The 10,378-nt window shown below is 33.5% G+C and overlaps 1 pseudogene; it reads left to right on the top strand.

The window, feature by feature from the left end:
* Positions 1 to 323: 323 nt before the first annotated feature.
* Positions 324 to 9,657, top strand: LOC105787032 (glyceraldehyde-3-phosphate dehydrogenase 2, cytosolic-like; annotated as a pseudogene).
* Positions 9,658 to 10,378: the final 721 nt, after the last annotated feature.

Raw genomic sequence — 10,378 nt, forward strand, 5'->3', positions numbered from 1 at the left:
CAAATTTAATGAAAGTACCGTTAAAAAGTTAACGGATGATGTGAAATATTTAATGAGATGTATATTACTTAGATAACCCAATAAAATAATTACACATAAAAAATTCATGAAGCTAAAAAATAACTCTTAATTTAAATAAAATAAACATAATTATCTAAAATTTCAAAATGAATGCACACATTCAGTATTTTCGGTTTGATTTATTAATTTTCAGTTTAATTTATTAATTATCTTTTGAACCTCTCAAGAAATAACAATATCGTTCATTTTGAATTTTTTTAGATAATTATGTTTATTTTATTTAAATTAAGAGTTATTTTTAACTTTATAAATTATTTATTTATTTTATTAATTTTCACGTGTAATTATTTTATTGGGTTATATAAGTAATAAACTACATCCCATTAAATATTCTACATTATTCCGTTAACTTTTTAACGATACTTTTATCAAATTTGTTTGAAAAGTAATTTGGAAAAAAGAACAAAGGTTAATGGCCAAAAAAGACAAAAATATAATTAGGGTGATGTTGACAAATCATGTAAACGTTAGTCCAAATTTGCGATTAAGCCAAAAATAAAAATGTGTCGGTATTTGGAAGAATCGGACGTTTGGTTGCTAAAGTTGCTCTTCAGAGGAACGATGTTGAACTCGTCACCGTTAATGATCCCTTCATTACCACAAATTACATAGTAATGGCTAATTAATCAACTCGCTAAAAGCTGTGTTTAAACTCTTAAATCAGGATTTTTTTTATAAAAAATTATTATTATTGGCTGGGAAAATGCAGACATACATGTTCAAATACGACAGCGTTCATGGTCAATGGAAGCATCACGATGTAAAGGTAAAAGACTCTAAAACTCTTCTCTTCGGTGAAAAACCAGTCACCGGTTTTGGAATCAGGTAAAAATAACCATTCCATCGACCAAAAAAGAAAATCTTATCTGCTTTTATTTGTGTTTTTATTTAACTATTGTAAGTGATGGTTTAGGAATCCTGAAGAGATTCCATGGTCTGAGACCGAAGATGAGTTCGTTGTTGAGTCAACCGGAGTGTTTACTGACAAGGTGATAGGCGTCAAATCATCAAATATAAATTTCTACAACAAAATAATACTAAATAGTATTATTGAGTAGTAGGGTCGATCCCACACGGATTGTAAATCCTAATTTTCCTATTTTTGGTGACAAGATTTCTAAGTCTAGGCAGCTGTCGTGCCCTCGACTTGAATGTGCGGAGCTGTAATATAAATGAACAAAGGCGGGAAATTTAGTTGATAAAGAGAACAAAATAAACAAATATATAATAAAATAAAATTAAAACAAAATTATGTTTGTAAAATGAAATTAAGTGAATTAAATTAAATTGGTAAATTAAAAATATTTAAATTTAGCCTCAGCCTCGGTACAGTTTGAACTTGAACCGATCCTTAAAAAATAGATTTTCCTTTCCAAGCGATAAGTTGGTCATAGCGATCAAGAACGTCCCAACCGTCAATTCAGACATTTCGTGGTTGATTTCAGTACAACCTTTAAACCAACCCTTACCGGTTATTTAATTGCAAAACACACGTTTGCAATTCAAGACCCCAGAAGCCTTGTGTTCTGAAGAACCCAACTCGAATGAACGGCCTCAACCGCGTGGGTCGTTTAAATCCGACTATCTCTCTTGACGGAATCCAACTGGCTTTTTCCACCTGAACACGTCAATTTGTTCGCGAGAATTCAAATACAACATGGTCGACTCGACTTCTCAACTGTACGCCAAACAACTCTATTCCAATGCGCGCTTTTTGAATTGAAACTAAATTGACTTTAAGGAATGAATTTGTACTATCCATATACTGAAGAGATAGCGAATATCGTGTTGAAAAGTTTTTAGTGCAAGTTTATATCTCACGATTGTATTATCGGAGCAATAATCGGGCCAAAGTTAAAAGGGAACTAGTTGAGCATGAAATTAATTATGCTAGTTGGCGTATGGAAATGATTTTTAATGAAAATGGTGGTAAATGGAAAGGGGTAGGGACTTAGGAAACAATTTAGCCAAAGTGTTGAAATGGAAGAAATAATGCAGAATGCCAAAACTTCACTGACACAGAAATGGAGAAAAGAAATGAATTTTTTTTTCCCAAACTAAATGTGTATTCAAGTGTGTCCCTCAAAGGCCACCAACACTAAGTATTTATACACATTCCTCATACTAAATTTAGCAAGATTTTTCCTAAAAAATATCAACTAAAAATCAAATTTAAACTATTTATAGAATTTTGACAATTTCAAAAATCTAATTTTAACCAGTCAACCACTAATTTTTCAATTCTTCAATTTGACCCTCCTCTTTGCTTTTCGTTCCAATTTAGCCCATTTTGTTTGATTTTGAATTTCAGCACTCCAATTTCGTCTCTAATAAGGAAAACACAAGTTTAGTAGCATCTTATTTAAAAATTGACCAAAAATAAATAGATTAAAGCACAAAATTAACTTACTATCAAATTTCCCCTACTTAGCCAATGCTTGTCCTCAAGCATGATGTGTACTCTATACCAAAAATCATTCGGTAATCTTTTTCGAAATCAAATCTCATTCCTCAGCCAAGCGTAATGCAAACAATTAGATGAATCAAAAATAAGTAATTGCTAGGTTTAATCAATAAGCATTTTATAAAATTTCGAACATGATGTAAAATTCAACTATTTCATTAGATTTAGGCTTAATTAAACTTGCGAGACAATTGTACTCAATATATATTTTTTATTCTTTTTTATTCTTTTTCTCTCTATTTTTTTCAAAAAATTTGAGACATTGTCAAATCTTTTAAGTGAAATGAGATGACAACCCAAGCACCTCACATCGGTTACTCAAGTTGACATGTCCCTAATCAGTTTATTTCTCATTTCTCAAGGCAGCTCGATTAGCGGAGTGTTACAAGTTTCGGTTCGTCATTCAAATCTTTTTACGCGAAATGAGATAACAACCTAAGCACCTCATTTCGGTTACTCAATTTGGTCACATTCTCGAATCTTCACTCTTACCTAAGCCATTAGCAGATTTTTATTTATTTATTTATATGAGCACTTTTATTAGGCAAGTTTCCATAACATTTTTAACTTTACAAAATACTTGTCAATCAAAGTAAGCAATAGTTATTCATTAATTACCTAATTTATTTAAATAAACTAAGCATAGGAATTGGAGGTGCATTTTTTAAACGAATTAAGGAATAATCTTAGTATACGAATTAACATATGCACAGAAGATATAGCATGACATGTCCTACGAACCCCCTACTTAGCCTTCATTGCCTTCAATGTGCAATTTTAAAACAATAATAAATAGAATGGTCAAGTGGACTCCCCGTATTAATTTGGTAAAGGGTGGTTTGGGCAGTTCGGGTTGGTTATGGTCGGTTCGGTCTTGGGTGCATGTTTCAACAAATGGCAGCATTGAAATTTGACAAGGTGTGCCCATGCTACAAAAGAAATTCGATTCTGATTTACTTTTGGATGAAAAAGGACAACCTCCACCATCGTTCTTAGAAAACAACACATTAAAATAGATTAAATATAATCTTATTGTTTTTATTTTTATTTGCAACATAAATTAAACTTAATTTGATATTAAATAAATTAAAATAAATATGGATTGCCTCCCAAAAAGCACTTTTGTTTAACATCGTTAGCTCGACGACCTGAGTGTTACTCGTTTGGTTCCTCGAGAATTAATTCTTCCATTGCGTGCACTTGGAAGTTCTCGTGGAAAGGTTTCAACCTTTTTCCATTGACCTTGAAGCATTCTCTGGATTTCTCCATCATTGGTGGATTGAAGTGTCTTTGAGCTTCTCCATTCGGGCTCGCATTTTCTTCTATCGGAATTCTGTACATGCAAGTTGAATGACTTAAACCTTTTACATCGACAATCATCCATCCAATTGCCTCTTTGTAGTCCCTCAAGACTTGAATTAAATTCTCCTCTTCCAGTCTCGAAAGTTTATTGGATACTATCACTGGTAAAGCATTCCCATTACCCAAGAAGGTGTACTTCAAATGTTCTGGTAACGGTTTAAGTTCTAGCTTCAAAGCCTGCAAAATAGAAGGCAAGAGTTTAGTTTTAGACTAAGACAGTTCAAAATATTTATCTTGACTTCTAAGAACTTGTATATTCTCCATAAGAATAACGACTTCACAAATTGGCTATTTGAACATCATTAATTCCTCCAGTATCAAGGTCTAAATTTTTGCAAAGCATAGTTTGTAACTTATACTCTTCATGATATTCAAAATTTAATTTTGTTAGTAGTTCAATAATATCAACACTAGAAATATTTGACATTGTACTGGGTTGGCCTATCACCTCATAAACATTAAATTTTACCACTTCCCCGTCGAACTCCATGGTAAGTGTTCCATTTCGAACATCAATTTTTGTACGTGCAATGCTTAAAATGGTTTTTTGAGTAGTATATCAAAAGAATTTTTTAAGTTTTCGTCCTCCATGTCGATGATGTAAAAGTTTGCAGGAAAAATTAGCTCATTTACCTTGACGAGGACATCTTCCAACACCCCTTTTGGATACACACATGACCTATCTGCTAGTTGAACAATCACCCATGTTTCTTTCAAAGGACTCGTGTTTAGTAATTTAAAAATAGATAAATGCATTACTTTAATAGACGCTCCTAAATCACACACGACTTTCTTTATGCCAATATTACTTATTTTGTAATATCTAGAAAATATACATTGGTCCTTACACTTGGGTGGGATTTTCCTTTGTAGAACCGCAGAGACATTTTCTCCTATATTTTCCCACTCATTACCTTGGAGTTTCTTCTTACTAGTGCACAATTCTTTTAAGAACTTCGCATAGCGTGGAACTTGTTTGGTCGCATCGAGTAAGAGGATATTAATTTCTACCTTTCGAAACATCTCTAGGATCTCTTTCTCTTATCTCTCCCTTTAACATTGGGCAAGCCTTCCAAGGAATTATGGTGGTACCAAGAACGGTTTCAGCAATGTTGACTTCGTGGGAGCTACTAGTTCTTGTTTATGTTCTTCTTATTTAGTGTCATGATCATGACACATGTCAGGTACTGGTTCCAAAAACTATTTCACTTTTTAAGGTCATAACACTTACATTTTGCCATGGGTCGGTTCAGTTTGAGATGGTAATTTCCCTTGGGTCTCTAAATAACTAACCGTAAGCGCAAGCTTACTTATTTGCTAACCTATTCTTGGAAGTGCGCTTCAGCCTTTTGTTGGAACTTTTCGGTGCTAACAGCTAACATCTCTACTATGGTTTCAAGAAATGACTTTGGGGGTTGATACTGTTGAATCGAAGGTGGCCTTAGTTGGTACGATTGATTGTAACATTAATTGATTCATAACTTAGATTTGGGTGGTCCCTCCACCCTACATTGTAAGTGTTCGAATGTGGATCATAACGTTTTTGAGGTGGCCCTACGAAGTTCCCAATGACATCTACTTGTGTTGTTGTGTCCTCGTGTAAGATTGGACACGAATCTATCAGATGATCAAGCTTGACACAAATCCTGCACAACCGGGTTGGATTTATTTTTCATGCAATCAAACTTTTAAGTACATTAGTGAGCTCGTCAATTTTATCTACTAAGGATAGAGTACTTAGCTAATGAACCCTTATCACGGATTCTATAGTTGGTTGAAACTATTGGGAATTCACAACCATGGTTGAAATTAATTCTCTCGCTCTTTAAGGAGTCATGTTAACAAGTCCTCCTCCACTAGCAGCGTTAATCATTTTCATTTCCATAGGGAGTAACCCCTCATAGAAATATTAAAGAAGTGATTGTTCAGATAGGCCATGTTGTGCGCAACTTGCACACAACTTCTTGTATCGCTCCCGGTAGTCATAGAGCGATTCAGTCTCTTTTTTCAAATTTCAATAATATCCCTCCTTAATTCGGCTGCCCAAGTTGCTGGAAAGAACCTGTCAAAAAATAAACAAGACATGTCAAACCATGTATTAACAGATCTTGGAGGTAAATAAAATAGTTATTCTCTAGTAGAGTCGGCTAACGAGAAAGAAAAAGCGCAAAGTTTAATTTGATCTTCGGTCATTCCCTAAGGTTTCATGTTTGTGCAAACCATGTGAAATTCTTTAAGATAGGTGTGGGAGTTCTCATTTTTCAAACCGCGAAAAGTGGGAAATAAATAAATTAAACTCGACTTTAATTCAAATGATGTTTCTCCCGTCGGAGAAGTTATGCACAAAGGTTGTTGCTCATTCGGTTCTGCAGCGAGTTGTCGAATGGTTTGATTCACCATTTCTTCAGGTTCACTGAATGTATCATCTATTGCTTCTATGTAAGATAGTGTTTCGTATTCATCCTCTCTCAATTGTGGTTGTTTTCCACGTCAAATAACTTCTTTTCGTAGCGTTTGAGCTAATTTCTCAATTTCTGGTTCAAACTCTAAGGTTTTTGGTACTGTCACGGTCATATGGAAAACAAACGAAAATTAGAAAAAAAATATTTCCAATCCCCAGCAATTGCGCCAAAATTTGATAGGCGTCGAAATCACCAAATATAAATTCCTACAACAAAATAATACTAAATAGTAGTATAGAGTAATAGGGTTGATCCCATAGGGATTGTGACTCCTAATTTTCCTATTTTTGGTGACCAGATTTCTGAGTCTAAGCAGCTGTCATGCCCTCGACTTGAATGTGCAAAGCTGTAATATAAATGAATAAAATGGGGGAATTTAGTTGATAAAGAGAACAAAATAATAAATATATAATAAAATAAAATAAAAACATAATTATGTTTGTAAAATGAAATTAAGTGAATTAAATTGGTAAATTAAATATATTTAAGCTTAGCCTCAGTCTCAATACACTCCGAACTTGAATCGATCCTTAAAAAATAGATTTTCCCTTCCAAGCGATAAGTTAGTTATAACGATCAAGAACGTCCCAGCGGTCAATTCTTCCTCTGGTGGTTGATTCTGGTACGACTTGCAAACCAACCCTTATCGATTATCTAATTGCGAAACACGCGTTCGCAATTCAAGCCCCCAGCAGCCTTGCGTTCTGAAGAACCCAACTCGAATCAACAGCTTCAACCACGTGGGTCGTTTAAAATCCGATCATTATCTCACTTGACAGAATCCAACTGGCTTTTTCCACCTGAACACACCGGTTTGTTCATAGGAATTCGAATACAGCATGGCCGACTCGACTTCCCAACTGTACGCCAAACAACTCAAATCCAATGCGCGCTTTTTGAATTGAAACTGAATTGACTTTAAGGGACGAATTTGTACTATCCATATACCGAAGAGATACCGAATACTATGAGGAAAAGTTTTTAGTGCGAGTTCATATCTCATAATTATATTGTCGGAGCGATAATCAGGCCAAAGCTAAAAGGGAACTAGTTAAGTATGAAATTAATCATGCTAGTTGGCGTATTAAAATTATTTTTAATGGAAATTATGGTAAGTGGAAAGGGGAAGAGACTTCGGAAAAATTTAGCCAAAGTGTTGAAATGGAAGAAATAATGGCATAATGCCAAAACTTCACTGACGCTAAGTATTTATACACAATCCTCATGCTAAATTTAGCAAGATTTCTCCTAAAAATATCAACTAAAAATCAAATTTAAACTATTTATAGAATTTTGACAATTTCAAAAACCTGATTTTAATCGGTCAACTACTAATGCTTCAATTCTTCAATTTGGCCCTCCTCTTTACTTTTCATTCCAATTTAGCCCATTTTGTTTGATTTTGAATTTCGGCACTTGAATTTCGTCCCTAATAAGAAAAACATAAGTTTAGTAGAATCTTATTCAAAAATTATCCAAAAATAAATATATTTAAAGCACGAAATTAACTTACTATCACAAGGACAAGGCTGCTGCTCACTTGAAGGTTCTTTTCTTGAAAAACAATTATAGGATTTTTTTGTATTTGTTCTTAGTATGTAAGTAGATGGAAGCTTGATTGGAATATTTTCTGTTGTTGGGGTCTTGTTCTCAGGGTAGTGCTAAGAAGGTTGTGACCTCTGCTCCAAGCAAATGTTTGTAGTGGGTGTGAACGAGAAGGATTACAGAGCTCGACATTGTTTCCAATGCAAGTTGCACTACTTGCTCCCCTTGCCAAGGTTATCCATGATAAATTTGGGATTGTTGAGGGTCTCATGACTACGGTTCATTCCATCAGTGGTAACTTTTTTTATTTAACTCTAGCTTTTAGGGCTCTTTTGAAATGGATTAATGCCAGATTTTACAAAAAAAATTATTTTGCCTTCAGCCACAGAAAAGACTGTTGATGGCCCATCAACCTACAAAAAATATTCCGATCAAGCTGCCCTGCATCCATTTACAATCCTTCAAGTTGCTTGGAAATCTTTATAAAATTGAACATGTTGTGTTTGATCCTCAAAAGTGAATCCGAGTAATATTGATTGATTCTTTCTTATTTTGCAGTAGTTGTGGAAGTTGGTAAGATAGTTTAGCAGATTCAGCAGTTCAACTTCAATTCAATCTAATACGTGTGTTCATTGTGAATAAATAGGCTGTTAGAAAGGTTATTCCTGCCCTCAATGGTAAATTGACTGGAATGGCTTTCTGAGTTCCTACAGTCGATGTATTGGTTGTGGATCTCACTGTTTGACTTGAGAAGTCTACATCTTATGACGAGATTCCTTCTTGAGGACTTGATCATTGTCTTTATGGTATGATTATTTGATTTCTCACCCACTATCTGACGGTATCAGGGAAGAATGTGAGGGCAAGCTTAAGGGCATTTTGGGTTACATTGAAGAAGACGTGGTCTCAACAGACTTTGTTGGTGACAGCGGGCAAGTAAAAACGATTTTGTTGTTATTATGTTATTAGACAGTCATTTCCATTTTGATACCGGTTGTACCAACGGTTCCATTTGGGTGTAAATTCTGATTGGTACATGTTATATCATTGCATTCAGGTTAATTTTGTTCACACAAGATTAAACTTCAAATTATTTATTTTGGATTTGTTGAATTATGAATTATTATATTTTTAGTATAAGGTAAATCATGTCATTGATTCAGTGGTAGATTCGTGTGGGTTTCAAGTTTTCACGGTTTAATCATTGTCTTTGTAAATCTTTTTTCCCAAGTACGAGATGTTTAATTTATAAAATAATATTTTTACTCATTTAATTATTTGATAGCTGTAACTATTTTTTATACATACATCAAATGATTTTATTTTTTTAAATAACAATAAATCTGAAATAGACTTATACGTACCAGTATCAGTAGTGACTGTTTGATCTTATGTGGTTTATTCAGGTCGAGCATATTTGATGCTAAAGCCGGTACTGCTCTAAGCAAGAATTTTGTGAAACTAGTCAGCTGGTACGACAACGAATGGGGTTACAGGTAATGAAGCTCAAGTCTCTTGTTTCTTTTTTCTTTGGTGGATTCTGGATATCGTGACACTCCTCCATGTTTTGTTTTGCAGTTCTCGAGTGATTGACTTGATAGATCACATGGCGTCCACCCAAGCTTGTCGAAGTTAAAGCTGAAAGGATTGAACCGTATCTTGGTTGCTTCCATTTCTGCGTTTTAACTTGCTTTGCCCTTTTTCCAACCAAAATTTCCGGTTTATAATAGTAATAAACTAAATGGTGCCCATACATCAATGAAATTCTGTTGTTGCTTTTCGTGTTTCAGCATTTGCCCACTTTGCCTTTTGACTTAGGAAAAATATTCTTTAAAATGGAAAGAATAGAAAAATAGAAAGATGTAAAATATAATTTTTCTTAGTGTTTGATGGAAAAATGTAAAAAAAAAAAGTTTTATTCATTACTCGGAAAAGTAAATATATAATCGAGAAATCGAGTTGAATCGGTAATTTGGTTCAATTCAGTTTTGTTTAAATAATGTCATTGAATTATATCAATTTGGTTTGACTTTGGTTTATTTCATTAGACTCTAAAATTTTAAAATACCCGATAAATTTTTTAACATATAATTTAAAATCCAATATACAACCCTTTGTTTGTAACTTTTAAATATAGTTTTTAATTATTATATTATAACATATTTTATAATTAATTAAAAACCCTTAAATCTAATTTAGTCTTAATCTTTGGCTAAATTTGAAAAAATGTTGATTTTAAAAATATATAGGAAAATATTATTTAGAGAAAGAGATCAATTTTGGAAAGAGAAACAGAAAATGCGTCCTACATGAATTTAATTAGTTTTTGAATGGAATATTATATGATATCAATGTTTAAATTTATGTCTGTTTGATCGATAAGCTTTAGTAATGCTCTGAAACCCTATTCTGGCGACGAATGTGGGTTAGGGGTGTTACACATTTATGTATGGTAGATATACCC

The sequence above is a fragment of the Gossypium raimondii genome, chromosome 1 (genome assembly GCF_025698545.1).
Source record: "Gossypium raimondii isolate GPD5lz chromosome 1, ASM2569854v1, whole genome shotgun sequence".
NCBI classification, from domain to species: domain Eukaryota; kingdom Viridiplantae; phylum Streptophyta; class Magnoliopsida; order Malvales; family Malvaceae; genus Gossypium; species Gossypium raimondii.